The 6,600-nt window shown below is 45.5% G+C and overlaps 1 long non-coding RNA gene across 1 annotated transcript in view; it reads right to left on the bottom strand.

The window, feature by feature from the left end:
- Positions 1-470: 470 nt before the first annotated feature.
- The window catches only part of LOC129524973 (uncharacterized), a 10,555-nt gene continuing 4,425 nt past the window's right edge, over positions 471-6,600 (bottom strand). Inside the window, exon 3 of the long non-coding RNA XR_008668964.2 lies at positions 471-4,527. This is a non-coding gene — a long non-coding RNA (uncharacterized lncRNA). The remainder of the gene's footprint in view (positions 4,528-6,600) is intronic.

Here is a 6,600-nt window from a genome sequence, read left to right as displayed (position 1 = left end):
TCACGCCACACTGCACTCCAGCCTGGTAACAGAGCAAGACTCTGTCTCAAAAACAAAAAACAAACAAACCAAACCAAACCAAAACAAAAACCTAAACAAATTTAAAATAATTTAAATCATACAGAGTGTGTTATCTGACCACAGTGGAATCAAATGGAAATCAATAAAAGAAATATAACTGAAAAACATCCAAACACTTGGAAATTAAACAACAAACTTCTAAATAATTCATGCGTCACAGAAGAAATCTCAAGGGAAATTTTAAAATGCTTTGAAAATGAAAATACAACATATCAAAACTTGTGAGACAGAGATAAAGCAGTGTTGAAAGGAGAATGTATAGCACTAAATACTTACATTAAAAAAGAGGGAAAGTCCCAAATTAATCATCTAATTTCCCACTTTAAGCACCTAAAAACACAAAATGAACAATAAACACAGTTTTAACAGAAGAAAGAAATAATAAAGATAGGAGCAGAAATCAATGAAATTGAAAACAAAAACAATAGAGAAAATCAATGGAACAAACAGCCAATTCTTCCAAAACATCAATAAAATTGACAGTCCTCTATCAAGACTGACAAAGAAAAAGAGAGAAGACGCAAATTACTGGTATCAGGAATGAAGTAAGGGATATAACTAAAGACCCTGCACGCATCAAAAGGATAATGAAAGAGTGCTATAAATAACCCTACACATATAAATTTGACAACTGAAGTGAAATGGACCTGCAAGTAACATCCATATATAATGGTCAAAGACTGAAAGCTTTTCCCTTAAGATTGAGAGCAAGGTCCTTCCTTCTCATCTTTATACTTGAGGGCCTGGAAAGTGCAATCAGGCAAGGAAAAGACATGAAAGGCACATGAGTGGGAAAAGTGAAATAAAACTGTTTCTAGTCACAGATAACACGCTTTTCTATGTAGAAAAGTCCAAGGAAAATACAAGTTACTAGAAATGAATTTAGCAATTTCACAGAAAATATACAGTCAATACAAAAGAAATCGATTGTATTTTTAGGTACTAGCAATAACCAATCAGAAATTTTTAAAAATGTTAAGCACCATTTACAATATTACCAAAATATGTAATACTCAGGCATAAGTCTAAAAAAATTATGTTTTGTGTGGAATCTTTATGCTGAAAACCACAAATCACTGATTAAAGAAATCAAAGACCAAACTTTGGTCACGAATTGGCAGACCCAATTTTCTTAAAATGTCATCTCTCCTCAAACTCATCTATGAATTCAGTGTAATCCCAGTGAAAATCCCAGCAGGTTTTTGTTTAAATAAATTGACAGGCTGAAATATACATATGGAAAGACATTCTAAAATGTATATGGAGGCTGGGTGTGGTGACTCACGCCTGTAATCCCAGCACTTTGGGAGGCTGAGGTGAGCAGAACACTTCAGGTCAAGAGTTCAGGACCAGCCTGGCCAACATGGCAAAACCCCATCTCTACTAAAAATACAAAAACTAGTTGGGCGTGGTGGCACACACCTGTTGCCCCAGCTACTCGGGAGGCTGAGGCAGGAGAATTGCTTGAACTCAGGAGGCAGAGGTTGCTGTGAGCCAAGTTTGCACCACTGCACTCTAGCCTGGGTGACAGAGTGAGACTTTGTCTTAAAAATAAATAAATAAACAAATAAACAAATAAAATATATATGAAAAGGCAAAGGAGCTAGAATAAACAAAGCAATTTTGAAAAAGAACCAAGTTGGAGGACTCACACATTCTGATGTAAGACTTACATGGAACTATAATAACCAACATGGTGTGATACTGGTCAAGAAACAGGCCGTAGGCCAATGGAACAGAATAGAGTACAGATGGCACACTGTTGAACAGGGTGGAGTCAGGCATTTTCCTCATTACAGAGGAAAGGTAGCACTGTTCTGTGCCTCGAGAGATGGCAGCTTTAGGAGCTGCTAACCCCCTGGCGTGGACAGCAGCAATTTTTGTAGTGGGCACTAGCCACAAATACTTGAAAAGTTTTTTTACAAAGCTTCTTAGGTAATGAACATCAAGGGTTGGGGAGGGGAGGGTGCAAAGCTGGGTGGGAAGATTATGGAAGATGCTGCAATCTAACCATGGCTTACAGCCTGCTTAATGAGTACATGTTGGCCACGCTTGAAAACTCCTAGATGCAAACTGAGTGAGAATTTGACTGGAGCAGTGGGTGGGGGGCATGGTGCTAGAAGTGCTCACTGAATAGTAGAGACAAGAACCAGAAAATATGGCCATTATCATTAGTGTGACCCCAGCACTGTCCTGGAGCCTGGGAAACTTGGGTTATGTTGACTTTTCTGGACCCCCAAAGTGGCTACATAAATCATGGGTGCTCCATAAAGATGTGCTGAATGAATAAGTGAATGAATGATCTCATCTATACAAATAGATTTCACTGGTTTATGTAATTCATATAGTGATATGAACATAATCCATGACTTAAACCGAGGGCAGGATCCGGGTCTTTCTCTCCTGGTGTCCCCATGGTGCCTAGTCAAGTGTTTTCTGTACAGATACAATGGCTCCATGCCCAAGACTTAGCACAGAGCAGCACCCACCTTGAATGAGACACATTCACCTATTAGCTCTGATGTAAGAATCCTTGCCAGAGGCCTAAGGCGTTACCCCAAGTTCCCGTCACACCACCTCACCACAGTGACAGCAATTCAGAGTGCTGGTGGGCAGAAGCTTGTTTTCATTAACTGGTAATGAAGAGGAAATTATTTCTCCTCCAAAGTTATGTTTCTGCTGATATCTTGGTGAAATTCCTTCTTTCCCACCTTGTTTATTGGTAAGAAATGCTAAAAAGAGACATCATTTATCTACATTTTTTTCTGGATGGATCAGTCAACACTTTAGAGGTCAACCTGTCCTAAGAAAAGTAGTTTTCAGTTAATGGCTAGGAAACAAAGCTTTTCTTGTCCTTTCTGAGCAGTTTTCTTCCTCTTCTTCCTCTTCCTCTTCTTCTTCTTCTTTCTTCTTCTTCTTCTTTTTTGTAAACAAATCAACAACCTTGCAGCCATTTAACTCTTTTTTGGCCACAAAGACGTATCCAGAATGGTCTATGATGAAGAATGATATATCCAGAATGGCCCAAGACTAAGAATTATCTCTGCAACTCTGGATCCACTGTGAATTATGAAAGCCAGAACCAACTCCAAGAAGAAGGAGAAGGCATTTGTAACAGGCTCCGGGTCTCTTCTGCCTGCCCAGAGCTAGGCATCAATGACATCTTTTGGCCAGCTGGTCTCCAGGAAGATCTCAGACTTCAGTCTGATGTCCACAGTGGCACTGACTTTTGTGTTGTTGAATAGATGTTGTAATTCCCGTCGTGCAGGAAGATTCTGTCAGAATCTAGATGTTGGCCTGACCTCCCCTTCCTGACCCAGCAAAGGTAGGGCCCCCTGAAGACAACAAGAGGAATTCCCACCACCACAATGATGGGCTCCTTGGGGAAATGGAGGTCCTTATAGAACTCTAAGCAGAACATGGCTCTCCCACTCCACATGAAGAGGTTGGAATCCATTTGGAAATAACTGAGATGTAGAAGGCCGTGCTTCCCAAAAACTGTGCTTCCCCAAAACTCAGCCTGACATCTGTGGAAGAGGTTCCTCAGAATGCAAGAGGGCCCCTGCCTGCCAGACAGGTCTGGGACTCCAAGGAGAATGGCACCTGCAGGGCTCCAGACTCTGTCAGACCAAACATTGTCCAAAGGTGTGGTCTAGAAAAGAGGTTCTCAGATGATAGCAGGCATTAGAATTATCTGGAGGATGTGTTAGAACACAGATGCTGGGCCCCATCGCCACCAGGTTTCTGATTCAGTGGCTTTGTGGTGGGGCCTAAGAATTGGCGTTTCAAACACAGTCCTGGGCCATGCTGATGTTGCTGATCCAGGACCACACTCGAAGAGCTGCTGGACTAGAAGTGGGGGTTGCTCTGCTGCCCTCCTGCTCTGTCTGGTGGCATCTGAACAGGTTCATCAGACTCAGCCCTGGCTTCTGATAGGGCTTGTCCTTCTCCTTTCCACCCTCAGTCCTGACTTCTTGCTTGGACTTTGATAACACTTTGATGCCAATGGCTCTACATCTCGCTCCTGGCTCTCCGACTCTGGTATTGGCTTAGGTCCTGCTTGATCCAGGGATCTCCCTTGACCTCTGCCAATTCCTAACAAAGAGTCTTTGAAATGTTTACAAAGCTCTACATCAACAAACCAAAATGCAAGATAATACAAGACCCGGTCAGGCATAGTGGCTCACGCCTGTAATCCCAGCACTTTGGGAGGTCGAGGCGGGCAGATCACTTGATATCAGGAGTTCAAGACCAGCCTGGCCAACATGGTGAAAACCCATCTCTACTAATAATACAAAAATTAGCCGGACACAGTGGCATACACCTGTAATCCCAGCTACCCAGGAGGCTGCGGCAGGAGAATCGCTTGAACCTGGGAGGGGAAGTTTGCAGTCAGCCAAGATCACACCACTGCACTTCAGCCTGGGTGACAGAGCAAGACTTCATCTAAAAAAAAAAAAAAAAAAAAGAAAAAGAAAAAGAAAAGAAAAACTAAGATAATACAAGACTGAAGATATCTGTGTTAAGTTCACACATACCTCTCTTTAATCAATACCTCTGTTCCTGAAATTATTTCCCATGGAATATCAATTAATTCCAGACATAATTCACAAATAGTGGATTTAGGGTTGGGAGTGGCTCCTAACACTTAAGCATTCAGTTTGGCTGTGCCCTCAAATAGTCAGTGATCTTCCCAAAGGGGCCAAGAAGAGGCAAAACCCTGGGCTAGGAAGAACATTGTTCTCCTGCAAAGAGAACATTGTAGCCTGGGAAGTTCCCAGGCTAGCCCACTAAGGCCTGTTGACCTCATCCACCATGGGAGATGCAACACAGTTACTACACCAGTGGCTTTCAAGGACCCAGGAAAACAGCATAGAATAAGAAATGTCTTTTAATTTAACTTGTCTGGTGTTCCTTAAGGAAAAAGGACTCAATTACTGGCAAGTGAGAAGGTTGGTGCAGACTTGCATGAGCTCCTGAAGGGACCTCCGGGCCTGCGTGGCTGTGGCACTGAGTCTTCATTCCGCCTCATTTCCCCCCAGAACTTACGACTTTAATTTACCTGAATAGAAGCACATCCAGGCGCTGCGCCTGTGTCCAGCTGCTGAGACAGGGAAAGCGGGGTTCTGCAGGTGGCACTGGGGGTGGAGGGGAAGAGGGAAATTGGCAGGGGGAGATATATTCTTAAGAGAACTGGAGAGTGGTTGGAAGTGAGTTTAGAAAGGGTGTGTGGCCAGGAGGGAGAGGGGAGACGGTGGGGAAGGCAGCAGGGCAGGAGGAGGTCCTGAGAGGAGAGAGGAAGAGGAGGAGGAGGAGGGGGAGGGGAGAGCCAGGACACTGAGCTTCCCCAGGCAAGGAGGAGTTACATATGAGAAATGGGGTGACATCATGTGTCTTCCTGAGGGGCAGGAAGAGACTCTGGGGAAGAAATGTGTGTTGAGCGATTGATCTTACAAAGTCCAAACTTCTCTGGGAATTCAGGGCATTTGTGCTGGCATTCCTGGAGGTGGAAGTGGGGAATCTGAGTCCTATTCTCTGCCTTTCAGTAGCTTACAGCTTATTAAACTCCTTCCTGTCCCCTCACCCCAACCCCCTTATCAGTTCCTGTCCCCCCCACCTCCTACAAAAAGGTATGACTGTGAAGCGTTAAACCAGCTCAGGACAGTACCTGGCAAGATTAAGATTCCTGTAGCCCAGCTCTAACCAAATCCCACTCCTACCCCAACCCTTTCGGAAAGCTGCAGCGGCCCCTCCTACCTGCCAAGCTAAGGCCCTTGCTCAGGTGGCTCGCAGCTCTCTAAAGGTAACCTGGCTGGGCTGCTCCCCCGTCAACCCTCTCCCTGCCAGCATCTTCGACCTGAGCCCAGACCAAATGCCTCTGCCTTCCTCTCCCGCCTCGCCCACTCGCCGCACTGGGGGCATCCTCTCCTCTCTTTCAGCCATGGAGCATTGTGTGTGACCCTAAGGAGGCTCAGTGACTGAGTAGCCCCCTCACTCTCCCCCAGGGCCCACCTCTGAGCCACATTCCCACCTTCACGTCACATCCTCTCCCCACCCCATACACATATACACACAATCCCACTTCCATGCTGCCCTTAGACCTGGGCAAGGGTCCCTGCTCTGGTCCTCCTGCTACAGACGGCATCACCGTGGCCCTTGTCGATTACACTCCCTCCACGCCCCCCACCCTCCGTCACAGGGCAAGGAGGAACTTCCACTCGATTTTCAAACCCATGCTCTTGGAAGTCTTTGCCCAGGAGGCCGGAGCCCACTTCTAGCCCTTCCTCTTGACTGCAGCCTGTGCCTGTGCCAGAGTGTGCACCCAGGCATAGGGCAGCCACAGGACAGCTGTCTGGGAGGTCTGCACAGAGCCGACGGTGTTGCATGTCTGTCACAGCAGAAGGCCCCTTGCTGTGTGGGATGGGCAGAATATGGTGTGGAGGGGCACACCAGGGTGCGAGGCCAGAGGCAGACACTCTTGTCATAGCGTGTTCCATACAGAACTCCGAGGAGTGGAAA

The sequence above is a fragment of the Gorilla gorilla genome, chromosome 8, assembly GCF_029281585.2.
Source record: "Gorilla gorilla gorilla isolate KB3781 chromosome 8, NHGRI_mGorGor1-v2.1_pri, whole genome shotgun sequence".
Lineage (NCBI taxonomy): Eukaryota > Metazoa > Chordata > Mammalia > Primates > Hominidae > Gorilla > Gorilla gorilla.
Note: the sequence above shows the minus strand (reverse complement) of the source record. Positions and strands in the feature narration are given on the sequence as shown.